Here is a 16,104-nt window from a genome sequence, read left to right on the forward strand (position 1 = left end):
TGCATGCCTCGTCGTCTTGGCTGCGTTCAAGGAGGCGTTTGGGTCATGTCAGCCTTAGCAGCTCTCCTCCCAGTGGCTCTGAGGGACTCCTCCCCTGCCCAAGGTGGAGAGCGGAGGCCCGGTGCCAGCAGAGGCTTGCTGAGGACTTGAGCAAGTTGCAGCCCATGAGAAGAGGCGTAAGGGAAGCCAAGGCCAAGGCTGCCTCCCTCCACTCAGCACGGCCAGGCCTTCCCACGTGGGAGCCCCTCACTGCCCTGGCACCAGGAAGGGAGGGGACTGGGGATCTGAAGATGACTGACCTCAGTGCTCTGCCTCGGCCCAGGCCCTCTCTCTCGCTTCCATCCTCTGCTTTGTTTGCCGCCCAGAGCGATTTTCCAGAAATGCAAATAGTATCATGTCGCTCCCTGGATGAGAGTTCCCGGTGACTCCTCAGTACTCTGAGGATGGAATTCAAACTCCTTAACAAAGTTCCAAGACACCCTCAGTGACAGAGCCCCTGCTCAGTACCCCAACTTCGTCTCAGGATCACTCTTGAGCCCCTCGGCCAACCCCTACTCTGCTTCAGCCGATGGGACCACGGGTGTTCTGGGTTGCACCGAGCTCCATGCCCCTGTGGGCCTGTGCGCGTGCAGTTTCCTCTTCTCAGAGCTGCACGAACACACACACCCTTTCTGTCTGGCTCTCTCAACTTCTCCTTATTCACTTTTCAGCTCAAACCTTCTCAGGAAACCTTCCCTGGACCCCAGAAGCTGAATTGGGCACAGAGTCTCTATAGCACCATTTAGTCACCTGTTTCCTTCACTGTCACCACGACCAGACTGTCAGTTCCTTGAGGTCAGGAACTGTGTGCTGTCTATCTTTGTGTTCCCAGAGCCTCACGCTGCCTGGCACATGACAGGCACCTGGTAAATCTTTGTTGTATAAATGGCTGAAAGAAGGAGAGGGAGACGGAGGGAAACAGAGAGGTAATTAGCACTCCAGGGCGCATGTTGCAGTTGTCAGGGGCGAGTGAAAGCAGGGATGGAGGAACATCACATGCGCACTCGGGCACCTCCCCAGGACACGTGTACACACGCGGCAGAGGCCCAGTGGGGGACTCCTGCATCCCCACACGTGTGCTCATGTCGATTCATAGACCACCTGACTGACCCGTGTCTGCCACATGCCAGAAGAAGGAGCAGGAGGCAACAGGGCAGTGGCACTTCATAGTTGGGAGCTGCCTGGGTGTTGCTGGGCAGGATGTGGGGCAGGAAAGGGGGTGAGGGGGTGCACATGTAGACACCTGGTCCTTGGCCCATGGGGGCAGGTCCATCCCCCAGCTCTCTGTGTGGTTTCAGGCCCTGCCCCGCCGCCATCCCCACTTCCACTCGTGGGCTGGCAGGAGGGCAGGTTCCTCTCCAGGCTGCGTTTTCTGCTCCCCAGGGGGTGCCTCAGTGAAAGTGAACTCGCTCATTTAAACCTGACTCTGCAGCCCTGCGGCCCCCTGCAGCGCTAATTACCCTGTAGTTCTAAACTGATTGCTGTACACTAAGCTTAAGCCCTCCTTTATTTATTTACTGACTACATTAATAGCAAAGCCATGCTGCGTTCAGCCGCTCCCAACTGTACACCGGCTGGCTGCACCCGTTCCCTCATGTCTTCCTAGGGAGGCGGGGTGCAGAGATGCAGCCTGGCACCGGGCCCATTACCCACCACCCTGACTGAGTCTCCAGGGCCAGACGACGTGAGAAATCATTGGCTTCAGCCATAGCTACCCCGGCACCCAACGGGGCTCCTCTTATTCTGACTCTGTGACAGAGTGGGAGCACCCAACACACAACAGCTCACCAACCAGAGGAATCTGCTATTCACAGCACACTCAGAATGCTGCCGTTCAGCCTTCACTTGTGGGATGAGGTGCCGTGCGCTGGCCTCATTTTACAGATGGGCAAACTGAGGCTGTGACTCCATAGCTGGTAGGTGGTGTCTCAGGCATGCTGTCCATGGAGGAGATGGCCACCCCACTTGTCCCCAGCCAGCCAGGTTTGACAGTTTCTGTTGTGTGTTCCCATAACTTCTACCCCTTGCCACAAGAAAGGAAGCCATTCCCTAAGTGGAACTGAAACTGCTTTTTTGCTCTCAGCTCTTCTGCCTCATTCACCTGCTTGTCCAGAATTTGCTGGCAACTTTGGGAATACAGGCTTTCCTTCATTCTCAGCCTTTACCAAGCAGGTCTAAGTCAGACCTTCGACGCCAGTCCCCACTTCCCCCCAGCACTCACACACCCAGGGATGTCTGGGGAGAGGACTCCCGTGTGGTCAAGCCCCGCCGGTTCTCCCATTCTGGGGTACAGAAGTGCCCGTAAACACACCGCTGTCCTTGCCTGCATCTCTGAGTGCCCTCAAATCCCCTGAGGCAGAGCTGGGCCTTGGCCTTGGGGCACAGCAGCTCTCTGAAGACCAGAGGGGCCCCATCAGGGTGCAGCATGCAGACCCAAGGAACCAAGCATCCAGGCTCCACTCTGATGCCAAATAGCCTGGTGGCTGCCATGCGCCCCAGAGAAGAGGGGCGGCTGAGATGTGGTCGAATCTGGGATTCAGTCGAGGGGACCTGGGTTTGAGGCCAGCTCTGCTGTGCACCGCGTGACCTTCACTGCATCTCAAAGGCTCCCGATGGCTCCACTTCCTCAACCATAAGACTGGGGTCAGCAATACCTGGTCCACCCATCCTCAGGACGAGTGTGCAGCCGACTAGAGGAACGATGTGAACCAGCCTTCTAAACACCATGACGCTATAAACGTGAGTTATCAGTGGGGACAGACTCTGGCTGGTCTGGAAGGGGAGCTGGGGTCCCGGACATTTATTTCTAGAACAGGAGCCCTCGGAGCAGGGACCCAGGAGCCTGGCGTTCCGGAGCGAGTGAGGCTGCTGCCGGCATCTCGGGGACTCTGTCTCCACCTAGTGGGCGCTGACTGCAGGTGCTTCTGCTGCTAAGGCCGCCCAGAAAGCAACTGGGGTTGCACATCCCTTTAAAAGCTGCATTGGGGCAGGGCGCGGTGGCTCACGCCTGTAATCCCAGCGTTTTGGGAGGTCGAGGCGGGCGGATCACGAGGTCAGAAGATCGAGACAGTCCTGGCTAACACAGTGAAACCCCGTCTCTGCTGAAAATACCAAAAAAAAAAAAAAAAAAAAAAATTAGCCAGGTGTGCTGGCGGGCGCCTGTAGTCCCAGATACTCCGGAGGCTGAGGCAGGAGAATGGCGTGAACCCGGGAGGCGGAGCTTGCAGTGAGCCGAGATGGCGCCACTGCACTCCAGAGTGGGCGACAGAATGAGACTCAGTCTCAAAAAAACAAAACAAAACCCTGCCTTTTATTTCCGCCGGGCGCGATGGCTCACACCTTTAATCCAGCACTTTGGGAGGCCGAGGCGGGTGGATCACCTGAAGTCGGGAGTTTGAGACCAGCCTAACCAACATGGAGAAACCCCATCTCTACTAAACAAAAATAAAATGAATTAGTCGGGCGTGGTGGTGCACGCCTGTAATCCCTGCTACTCCGGAGGCTGCGGCAGGACAATCGCTTGAACCCGGGAGGCAGAGGTTGTGGTGAGCCGAGATGGCGCCATTGCATTCCAGCCTAGGCAACAAGAGCGAAACTCCGTCTCAAAACAAACAAACAAACAAACAAACAAACAAGCTGCCTTGGTTCCTTTGGGTCCCCTGCTATCCCAGGTCAGGGTAGGGCTGAGTAAGGAGGGAATGTGGTCCAGATTTGTGCCAGAGAAGAAATGCTTTAAACTACTTGGGGTTGGGGGGCGGTGTCCAGCTGGGCCTTTCCAGAAGTCCTCCTGACTCAATATTTCTTTCTGGACTGTTCTTCTCCCATCCACCAGCTGGCCATATCAAAGGCAACTCCTCCCATCCCTAAAAAGTGAATGGGAAGCTGTTGTCAGTCAGCCCCAGCCCCAGGGATAGGCGAGGCCTCCTCTTGTATTGAGGTAAGATCAAACTCAGCTGGAATTCAGCTCCTCGAAAGCTTTGTGACTGGGAAAGGAGCAAGCAGTCCTCGAAGGGTTTGCAGAAGGAGCCCAGAGTGCCCCTAGGGCTGGGTCACTGAGACCCTGGGACGTGACAGAGGCTGCAGTGCAATGGGACAAACTCTTACTTCCTGAGGTCCTGAACCTTCCAAGAGCCTAAAAACCCATAATGGAGGGTCGCTGAAGTCAGCTCCTGCCTTTAAATCCAACTGCCCTTTTCAATTTTTTTTTATTTTAATTTTTTTTGTCTTCAGCTTTTAAGTTCAAGGGTACACATGCAGGATGTGCAGGTTTGTTACACAGGCAAATATGTGCCATGGTGGTTTGCTGCACAGATCATCCCATCACCTAGTTATTAAGCCCAGCATTCGTTAGCTATTCTTCCTGATGCTCTCCCTTTCACCCCCTAACCAACACAGACCCTAGTGTTTGTTGTTCCCCTCCACGTGTCCATGTGTTCTCATTGTTCAGCTCCCACTTATAAGTGAGAACATGCAGTGTTTGGTTTTCTGTCGAACTGCCCTTTTACTGCAGTGAGTGAGCCTGGCGCCTGTCCTAAACCCTCCACACCCCACTTCCGACTCTAAGAACCAGTTGACCAGCCAACCTCTGGACTCTGGGTCCACAGATGATTTGACTGGAAGCGATCTTAGGACAGGCCATCTTGTCACCCTCCTTGCCTCTGGGCGCCTCCAGCCATCTCAAATGGATGCAACTAAATGGTTTGGAAAACCCCTCCAACCCGAAACTTCTAGGATTCTAGGACTGTACTATAGAGCCAACTATCAAGATCCTCAGAGAAACACATCCCCTGGCTTCCTATCACCTGTCAGCGCTTTTTAAAGCAGCAGATTTCACTTTGTGTTCCCCTCCACGCCGATCAGTGTGGCCTTCAGCATAGAGTGAGCTTCTACTGACACGAGCTGGAGAGAAAGAGGAAGTGCATCATGACGGCTCCTCTGATGGACGAGGTAAGGGAAAGATCTTCCCTAGTAACTCCCCATTTGGGAAGAAGGGGTCACAAATGGCGGGGGAGATGGGGACACTGGCCCCCACCAGCTCAGCTTGAGGGATACTCACCTTACTCTCGGAAATCTGCCGATGACCATTCCTCCTTCACCGCCATCCCAAGCATGGGTACTTGACCTTTTCCTGAATTCTCTACAGCTGAGACCAGCTGAATTCTTTTCCTGAATTCTCTGGCACAGCTGAGACCAGCCTGGGACGTTTAAATTAGATTTCTCTGAAGTCTCAAGGATGGCAAAAGAAAACAAGCACCAATGAAACTGACTACCCCCATGTTTCTAAGAGAAAAAAAGTTAATTTTTTACAATTATGATTATTTGCTTTTCTCTTTTCTCCTTTCTCCTGTTCCCTGCTTCCTACTTAGCTCTTTAGAAATGATTATAACCTTGACCTTCCCTTCACCACACACTCCCTGCTGGGCAAACTTATCTGATTGTGTGCTTACTTAGCAGCTCCAGAGCCCAGCTCTCTCCTACCAGGAGCTTGCGTCGAGAGACAGCAGTCAATTTACAACCTGAATTTACAACCTGAAGTGTGCCCACTACAAAACTCTTTCCCACCTGAAGAGTATCTCAAGATCATGGCCACTTTGTAACCTAGCTCTGCCCATGATGGCACCAGCCCAACCACCTGGTAGATAACGCACAAACCATGTAGACCCCACACCTACTCCCTCCCTCCCCTGTACGCTGTACATACCAAGTCCCCCTTTAAAAGCCCCGACTTTCTGCCCCCAAAGTGAAGTGCTAGCCTTAAATGCAGAAGCCTAGACTTCCTCCCCTAAGCTAAACTTTGGAATGAAATCAGTGTCTTTATACCAGACCTCTTGTTGAACTCTATAAGTGGCAAGCGACTGAACCTCCAGTTTGGTTACACCAAGAACAGCATAACATTAGATCACCCGGTTCACAGGCAGCAGCATGGGTCTCCCATGTCATGCCTTCCTTCCTGGTTCTCTGCCTGCCTTCAGGAGACAGGGCCCATCTTTCATCCCAGCCACTGACAAGTCTGGTAAAATGAGACCCAGAGTGACGTGGGCTTCCGGTTTCTAATGGACTATGTGTCTGTCCTCCTCTTAAAGTCAGCTACTCCTCTTGTGCTCTGGATCATATCCTCTCAGTCTTTCCAAGCTCTTTGCTCCTGTGCTTGTCTTCTCTTTGCTATATCTGTTTCCCCCTCTCCTCCTGATTATTCACATCAGCATAGAACACCTCCCATTTTAGCAAACCTTTCCTTGAGCACACATCCCCCTTTAGCTTCCACCCATATTGCTCTCTTCCTTGGAAGAGCAAAATTCTAGAGAGCTGTCTGCAGACCTTGTCTTCCTTCCTTTTTCTTACAACAATTTCCAATTGGAGTTTTATCTCTGTTATTCCTTTAAAATTGTCTTTTCAAGTTCATTAGTGGTTCCACCATGCAAAATGCAATGGCTTCTTTGCTGGTCTGAAAATATAGGATTAACATACAGTTTCTTCCTGCTACCCTCTCACAACATAGTCACACACAGCTTCTGACACCTAATGTAGGGGGCTTCTCCCCACACACCAAGCAAGCACTCCTCCAGCAGCTGACACCAGCTGGGTGCCCTCTAAGTCAATTCAGTTCCAACACTACCTACCTGGAGATAGCATCAGATCCCACAGGTTAAGGGTTCAGTCCCACAAAAGTGCTTTCCACGTCCAATGCCAATCGCAAGCTCCAGGTTGTTCGACCCGTGCTTCTGATGACCGGCTATATATCAGGGTTCCCACAACCTCCTCATTGGGTTTGATTAATATGCTAGAGTGGTTCACTGAACTCAGGGAAACATCCACATTTACCTATTTACTATAAAGGATATTACAAAGGATACAGTTGAAGAGGTATGTAGGGCGAGGTACGGGAAGGGGCTTGGCACTTCCATGCCCTCCCTGGGTGTGCCACTCTCCAGGAACTTCCAGGGATGCAGCTGTGTGGAAGCTCTCTGAACCCTGTCCTTTTGGGTTCTTATGGAAGCTTCATTTTGTAGGCATGATTGATTAAGTTACTGGCCATTGGAGATTAACTCAACCTTCGGCCCCTCTCCCCTTCCTGGATGTTGCGGGGTGGGGGTGAAAGTGCCAACCCTCTAATCCTGCCTTGGTCTTTCCAGCAACCAGCCCCCATCCTGAAGCTGCCTATGGGCTGCCAACCCCCAGTAAACTCATTCACATATGAAAAGGCACTTTCAGCATAAAATCACTTTGAAGCTTTCAAGGATTTTAGGAGTTGTACGCCAAGAGACAGGGATGAAGACCAAATATATATTTCACAATATCACAGCTGGCTTTATCTTGCTTGATCTCCCAACAGCTTTCTACATAACTGACTTGCTCCTTTTGGAAACACTTCTGGTTTCCCCTCCCTCGCTGGCTGCTGCTTCTCAGTCTCATTGGCTCACCCCATCGTCTCCTGCTGGAGCTCTAGATATTAGACAATCTCTGAAAGGTTCCTTGACGCTCTTCCCTTATCTAGTTACATTCTCCCCCACCCTGATGTCTCATCTCTTTCTGTTGCTTTTAGGGTGTACCTCTGGGAGATTATTCCTTAACTGTTCCCTGGCCATGTTTGAAGTGAGTCCTGGGGTTGAGTCTGCCTTGGGACAGCGTGGCTTTCAGGACCAGCCCAATTCCTGCTTGTGCAAGTTTGGGAGACTGAGTGTGGTTTTAAGCTTTGAGAGTCAAAGACATTATCAGGCAAGGTTCATGGACTTTTGGCAATTCAGTTTCTCCAAAAATAGCCTTTGGCTGTGTTTGCTTCCAATCGATTTCTTATGCCAGTAATCCATTAACCACGGTTAAAGTTCTTTCCTCGACTTAGTTGTCCAATCTGTTATTATTATTTTTTTTTCTTCTGCACCTCCAAGTCTCCTTGTCAACTTCCTGGTGGCTACTTTGGGGTCATCTGAAAGTCAGCTTGGGTGGGAAAAGCAACACCTTTAATCTGATGTTTATCACAGTACTCTCTTTGTAAGGTAATTTTTAATGGTGAGCCTTTAATGCTTGAAGTCTTTTCCAGTTTCATTCCTGTAATTTAGAGTCCAGAAGCAGTTAGGTTTCCTATATCCAAGAAAACCCAAATTTTTTGATTCCTCCTACTTACGTTCATTTCTTCTTGGGAAATTGTCAGTTATTACCTGAACGCATCTCTTCATAGTAATATCTTGCTACAAACACCGAGGAGCAATCAACACGTACTAATATTACGTCCCCCACCCCACCTTGCTGTTTCCCTTAGAACTAGAGACTTAGTATATACTTGACTTAGTTTCCCTTTTAAGTTGTTGCAGATAAGAGTTTTCCTAAATGTTTTATTCATGCCTATCACAGGGCTCTTTCTAACTAGCCATCTTTCTCTTCTTGCTGCCAGCAAAGGCTCTAAATAAACTTGCCACTGTCTATCTTCTTCTGACCATCTTCTTCCACTCTTTTCCCTCCTCTATACCCAGCCTCACTCTGATTCATTTGTTTCCAGAACAGGGCAGGCCTTTGCATGTGCTGTTCCCACTGCCAAGAGCTCCTTGCCTACCCCCACCCCCAATCCCACCCCATATCTTTGCATGGCTGCCTCCTTCACATATAATTTGGGTCTCAGCTCAAATATTGCCTCTCAGTGGGGTCTTACCTGACCATCTGCTATGGTTTGAATGTGTCCCCCAGAAGTTTATGTGTTGGAAACTTAATTCCTCTGCCTTCATGAATGGATTGATACTATCATGGGAGTAGGTTTCTTGCCTTGATAGTGGCTTTGTTAGAAAAACAAGCTCTCTCTGGCTTGCTTGTTCTGTCTTGCCATGCAATTCTTTTACCATGTGATGACACAGCATAAAGGCCCACACCAGATGCTGGTGCCATGCCCTTGGACTTCCTTGCCTCCAAAACCATGAGCGGAATAAACTTTTATTCTTTGAAAAATGGTATTAATTATAACAACAGAAAATAGACTGAGACACCATCCCATCTAAAGTTTGTTTTCAGCTGGGCACGGTGGCTCACACCTGTAATCCCAGCACTTTTGGAGGCCAAGGCAGGCAAATCAAATGAGGTCAGGAGTTCAAGACCAACATGGCCAACACGATGAAACCCCATCTCTACTAAAAATACAAAAATGAGCTGGGCGTGGTGGTGCACACCTGTAATCCCAGCTACTCGGGAGGCTGGGGCAGGAGAATCGCTTGAACCCAGGTGGCAGAAGTTGCAGTTCACAAGACCATGCCACTGCAGCCTGGGCGAGAGAGCGAGACTCCATCTCAAATAAATAAATAAATAAATAAAAATAAAGTTTGTTTTTCCTAGCATTTACACTGTTTGATATGATCTTCTTTGTTCGTTTATTTGTCACATCATGTCCTAGTCCCCGGTATGTGGACCCTGTGAGAGCCAGGGCCTTGTCTGCCACCATATCCTTGGCGTTAGGAACTGTGCTCGCCACACAATTGTTATGACTACAAATCCCAATACCTACATAATAGTCATTGGATGCCAGACACTGTTTTATTTCTCTGTTAACAATATTTTAATATTTTTAATGAATTATGTATATTTCAAATATACATAAAAATAGAATAATATGATGAACCCCACATAATACCCATCACCCAGATTCAACATTGTCCAGATTTTGCCACACTTGCTTCATCTATTCTTCTGCCTTTTGTTCCTTTTCTGTCTTTCATTTCTTTTTTCTTTCTTTTGTTTCTGTTGAAATGTTTTAAAGAAAATCCCAGACATCATGTTGTTTCATCACGACATACTCCAATTCGTGCATTTTTCAAAATGAATTTTTCTCATTTAACCTCAGTGCCATTTATATCTTTCCAAAATTAGGAATGATTCCTCAGTATCCTCACTCAGTCTGTATTCAGATGTTCCTGATGGCTTCAGAAATAACTTCTTAAAGCTGATTTATTTGAATTAGGAGCAAAAATCATACCCACACACTGCATTGATTCGTTATTCCTCTTAAGTTTTGTTTTCATCATGCTGTTAACTTGTTGTAGAAAGGGGTGATTATTAGTAACTATTCAGTTATGAGATGATGAGGGCCTGAAATGGGGCTGGGTAGCAGGAGTGAAAGGAGGAAATGATCTGAAGAGACCTTATGGAGCAGAGTCATCTGGTTAACCCAGCTTTAGGCCAGTGGGCTGGTGACATCGCTGACCTTTCTGAGACACTTGGGAGCTACAAGATCAACAGTGGCCTTGTTTCCTCTTACAGAGTCCCTCGTGGGACAGCTGAAGGAAACCTCACAGATGAGCTAATTGTACCTCTTGTTTTAGTCACTTTTCCAGCCTCTCCCAGCGAGGCAGAACATCGGTACAGTCCTCCCACTTGTTCACAAAGTTCCCTCTTTATCTTGCATCCTCTGGAGCTTGTTAGGAGAGGGTCAGCCTCCATACATGGGACTTACTATGGTTCCCAAACCAGCCATGCAACCAAGCTTATGACTATTTAAAAATATACTGAAACAGGCTGGGTGTGGTGGCTCAAGCCTGTAATCCCAGCACTTTGGGAGGCCGAGACGGGCGGATCACGAGGTCAGGAGATCGAGACCATCCTGGCTAACCCGGTGAAACCCCATCTCTACTAAAAAAAAATACAAAAAACTAGCCGGGCGAGGTGGCGGGCGCCTGTAGTCCCAGCTACTCGGGAGGCTGAGGCAGGAGAATGGCGTGAACCTGGGAGGCAGAGCTTGCAGGGAGCTGAGATCCGGCTATTGCACTCCAGCCTGGGCCACAGAGCGAGACTCCGTCTTAAAAAAAAAAAAATATATATATATACTGAAACAGCTGGTTCCCTGCCTTAGACCTCCTGAATCAGAATTTGTGGGCGTGCTCTACCTGGGAATCTGAAAGCAGCTGTGTCATAGGTTTTGTCTGGTTTTGTCCAGTTTTGTAGTTGTTTATGGTGAAAGGCAATTCCAGTAACTGTTACTCTGTCATGGCCAGAAGAAAAATTTCTATTCTGATTTTTAAATTTGAATTCATTCATTTAATCCTTTCACCAACTCTAAGAGGTAGTTTAGTATCCTTGTGTTTTCACACATTTAAAAAAAAAGTTGGGGCAAAACGAGGCTAAACAACTAATCCATGGACACATTCTTGTAAGTGTTAGAGTCAGATTTTGAATCTAGGCAGTTTAGCTCCAGACTCTGTGCTCTTATACATCAACCTATTATCTTACATAATATCTGCTTAATGAATGTATTTTGGATAAATGCAGTGAAGGCTTTCTCTTCTTTCTTGCCCATTTAACTTCTGTTCTCCTTGCCAGAAAAATCTCAACCTTACCTCAATCCAATGTCTTCTCTTCTGCACCAAGACGTCTCAGCACACTGCAGAAAGTCCAACTTGTGGGCGGACTGAATTCCTGTCAGGGTATCTGGGCCCTCAGCAATCCCTAACAATTCTGTATTTCCCTAGTTTTTGCCTTCTGTTTTCCGTAGGGTTTTTGTCTGAATCTCAAACACCTGCACCTCCCTATTCATTATTTTCAGGAAAAACACCATTTACAGCTGTGAACTCTCAGTTTTCTACTTATCCCTTATAAATTTGACTTGTATTGGCATCTGTCCTTGCCTTTCCTCCACTGTCAAAGTATTTAGTGTTTCTCTATCAGAGGCTCATCCACTTTTAGCTACTGCCCTGTCTTTCTTCCCTTTCACAGCCAAGCTTTCAGAGGTGTTGTTTGCATTTTCTGCCTGCACTTCCTCAGCACCCTCTCACCTCCAGCACTACAATCTGGCTTCTGTACTCATTACTTTATTCATTTACTAGTGTTAGCTTTTATTTTTATTAATTTTGTCATTGCATGTTATTTAAATGTACTTGTTATTCTTTTTTTAACTTCTTGATTTAGATGCTTAATTCATGTATTAATTATCTTCTGTTATTAATATAAGTAATTAAAGTCATAGATTTTCCTATCCTTTGTGTCCTATAGATTCTTATGTGTAGAGTTTAAAAAATTCTAGATAGTTTTCAATTTTTTTGGTTTCTTCTTTGGTCCAAAAATGTTTAAGAAAAAAATTTAAAATTTCTGGGTGGTAGAGTCTTTTTGTTTTTGTACTGAATATTTATTTTGTTGCAATTTGATAAGAGAATATTTTGTATTATTTCTACCTTTTGAGAATTTAAACAGTTTCTTTGTGGCTTTTTATATAGTCAGTTTTTGTGAATATTCCATGGGTACCTTGAAAAGAAGGTATATTTTCTATTTTTAGATTAGAATATTCAATATGTGAATTAACTAGATTTGAATTATTAATTACATTTTAATATTTTCTATATTCTCATTTACTTAGGAACATGTGAACAGAGGAAACCTGTGCACTTTCCCTGGGCATAGCCTAGAAAGTGTCAAGACCCCAGACTCATCTCTATTCTCAACGTGGTGCTGAAGCAGAAGCAATGCTTTGATGGTTGTTTCACAGCCCTGAGTATCGTAAGCAGAGGGAGAGTGATTTCCCTTACTCCCAGGTGAGTGTATGAGTTTGCTAGTATTACCATAACAAAAGATCACAGACTGGGTGGCTTCAACAGCAGAAATTTATTTTCTCACTGTTCGGGAGGCTGGAAGTCCAAGATCAAGGTGGCAGTAGGGTTAGTTTCTAGTGAGGTCTCTCTCCTTGGCTTGCAGATGGCCTCCTTCTCACTGTGTCCTCCTGTGGCCTTTTCTCTGTGTGTGTTGCCCTCTTCTGATAAGGATAGCAATCCTACTGGATTAAGGCCCTATTCTATGACCTCATATAACCCTAGTTACCTTTTTATTTAGTTCTTTTATTTTTTTTCTTGTCTTGCTTTGTTGCCAAGGCTGGAGTGCAGTGGCATGATCTTGGCTCACTGCAACCTTTGCCTCTCAGGTTCAAGCAATTCTCCTGCCTCAGCCTCCCGAGTAGCTGGGATTACAAGCATGCACCACCACACCCTGCTAATTTTTGTATTTTTTTCAGTAGCGACAGGGTTTCATCATGTTGGCCAGGCTGGTCTGGAGCTCCTGACCTCAAGTGATCCACCTGCCTCAGCCTTCCAAAGTGCTGAGATTACAGGCGTGAACCACTGTGCTCAGCCCCTAATTACCTTTGTAAAGGCTCTATCTCCAAATACAGTGATCATATTGGAGCCAAGGGGTTCAACATATGAATTTTGGGAAGGGGCAGGGAGGAAGGCATAATTCAGTCCATAAAAGTGGAGAATGGGGATAAAAGAGAGAGGGAAGTTTGTTTTAAAAGAGAGAAAGATGTTGAGATTGGGTAAAGGGGATGTTGCAACCTTTTAAAATCTGTGATCTCAGACCAAATTATACAATATAATCTCAGTAGGTGCCAGTAGTAGGGACAAATGTTAGCCCTTGTGTCTGGCACTAAGTACCACCCACCCCAACCCCAGTGACGGGAGCCTCTAAATGATGGAGATTTAATGTCTGCTACCCATTTGAATGGTGACTTGAAGAAGAAATTCAGTGCAGTTATAGAGCAGGTGCTTTTTGTACACTTATCCCACTGCATCTATGGCTCGAACTCAGGTCTCTCTGTGAGTTTTTGACCTGCATCTGGGTTAGAGTCAATTTTTCAGCCTTACGCCAAGCATGCTCCAAATGAAACTCCTCATTTCTCATCATGTCATCCTCTTCACTCTCATCTAAACCTGTTCTGCTTCCTGTGTTCCCTAGTTTACGAATTACCAGCATCCACTCAGTGGTCTGGCACAAAAACCAGGGTGTTGTGTTCGGGAGCTGAAAACACTAAAGACTAAAACCCAATGAAGACATCTTCATCCTAGTATCTCACAGCTCCTGGTGGTTCCCGTTAGATTTTGTTTAAAAATTAATTATGCATGCTACTTAAAAACCCACTGTAGAAGAGAGTGCAGTACAGTGGAGCAGAAGAGATGGGAAACCGTAAGCTGCTGAAAAGCCTGGGGGCTGGTTGAGGGGGGCATCTGTGCAGAGAAAGAACTGGAAGGAGGGAGAGGTGGTGGTGACAGAGGTGAATACCTGGGAGAGGAAGTTTCGGGAAACTTCCTTCGTCAGCTGTTCAATTCTTCACCTAAATGTCTAGAGGTGGAGCTGGGGTTGGGGGGATGGTTATTGAGTCTGAACTCAGTCAAGAAGGTCCCAGGGAATCAGATGGTTTGCTCCTTCCTGGACAAACTCCCTGCCCTCCATGACTCTTCAGGGACCCACAGCACCTGACATCTTTCGGGTGGATTGTGAGCCCACAGCCCACCTGGACTACTTCAAATCCAGCCAGCATCTTTTGGGAAATGGATTCTTCCATTTCCTGCAGAAGGACTATGATGACATGATTAAGTCAGATGCTGATCTCCTTCAACCTTGTGGGAGGTCTGTGGGTGCTCAGGGTAGCTGTGAAAACTTTACATCAGGTGCAGATCTACTTCAACCCTGGGGCAGGGTTGGTGAGAGCCACCAGGTAACTGACAGACACTTTGGACCTTCAGAGTGTGTGAAACTGCCCTATGGGAAAATTTTAATTCCACTTGATACATGGTCCATGGTGGGAGACCTTCAAAGTCTCTGACGTTTCCGAGGTCTAGATTTTCTGCCCCCATAAAGTCTAAGAGCTGTCTCTTTGATGGTCCTGAGTGAAGCTGCGAAGGCATCGGAAAGCAGGAAGCCTCTCTCCACCTGCAGGGTGGCCTTGACTGCTCTGCCCCGTCACCACTGTGGCTCATGAAAACATCATTGTGGATGGCTTCCAGATTTGCCCCTAGGGAAACAATGGTACTAGCCAGGTTAGACCATTGAAATCAAATAATGGGTATCTTTTCATGATTAACAGGAGAAAAAATAACATAACCCACTAGGTAGACTTTTCCCACTTAAAATTTTTCTGCCATAAACTTTTCTTAAACCTCTGATGCCTGCCTCAGCCTATCTGCCACTGTACCCTACGGATAAAACAAATGAGCGGGGAGCAAATGAAGAGTAGCAGCAGAACCCAGGAGTGAATAAGCATGCTAAGTTCAATAGCCTGTGTTTCTGTATTTCCTGGATCTGCATGCATGTGCCTCTGATTTTATATTGCCTATGGACCTGACTACTGTAGTGTGGTATGTTTCCTGCTGGCAAAATTGTTCATAATTTGTGTATTAGAATTAAAGAGATGACTATTTCCTGTCATTCTACAAAAAGGGCCAAGACTTCCAGGTGCTCTGCCATCTGAAGACATTTAAAGACCAGTTACAACTCAGGGATAAGAGGGTGAAAGCTTCCAGCTTAGGCAGATGGCAAGAGGTGCTTCTTGCTGAACAAGAGGTTAGAGGCTGAGCCAGAGGAGGAATTATACAGGTTCAGCTCGTTTTCTCTCTTCACTGCCTTGTTCATTTTGGAAGCCCCTTGCCAGAATCCAAATGATATTGATATTTTGTGTCAACCCAGTCTCTCCCTAGCTGGAGAGAAGGCAAGATAGGAATAAGAGACCAAGGGTTCTGTGTGTAGACCCTATATTCTCATTTTAGTCCCCATGCTGCCAAGTGAGATTCTTAGAACACAGTTGACACTTAATAAATGTTTAAGGCTGGGCACGGTGGCTCACGCCTGTAATCCCAGCACTTTGGGAGGCTGGGGCGGGTGGATCACCTGAGGTCAGGAGTGTGAGTCCAGCCTGGCCAACATGGTGAAACCCCGTCTCTTCTAAAAATACAAAAATTAGCCAGGTATGGTGGCATGTGCCTGTAATCCCAGCTACTCAGGAGGCTGAAGCAGGAGAATCACTTGAGCTCAGGAGTTGGAGGTTGCAGGGAGCTGAGATCGCTCCATTGCACTCCAGCCTGGCAATGGAGTGAGACTTCATCTCAAAAAAAAAACAACAAAAAAAAAATTTGAGACCATGTTACAGATGGTCTCCCTGGGGCCATACAGCACTTCAGTGAAGAACACTTGGAATAGGAAAGCAAGTGTCCTCATGAATGTGACCAGGTATCTCTGAACAGTTAATTTACAGCGGTTGATTGGCAGTTGAAGTGACAAAGCTGGTTCTCTACTCATTGCTGCCCCACCCCTCAGTGCCTTCCTGCTCCTAACACT

General features: G+C 47.2%; 1 protein-coding gene across 1 annotated transcript in view; it reads left to right on the forward strand.

The window, feature by feature from the left end:
• The first annotated feature begins 4,789 nt into the window (after positions 1–4,789).
• The window catches only part of LOC105476470 (nicotinamide N-methyltransferase), a 57,052-nt gene continuing 45,737 nt past the window's right edge, over positions 4,790–16,104 (forward strand). The window contains exons 1-2 of the mRNA XM_011732448.3: positions 4,790–4,986; positions 12,362–12,536. The gene's annotated coding sequence lies outside the window, so the exon portion shown is untranslated. The remainder of the gene's footprint in view (positions 4,987–12,361; positions 12,537–16,104) is intronic.

The sequence above is a fragment of the Macaca nemestrina genome, chromosome 12 (genome assembly GCF_043159975.1).
Source record: "Macaca nemestrina isolate mMacNem1 chromosome 12, mMacNem.hap1, whole genome shotgun sequence".
Taxonomy (NCBI): domain Eukaryota; kingdom Metazoa; phylum Chordata; class Mammalia; order Primates; family Cercopithecidae; genus Macaca; species Macaca nemestrina.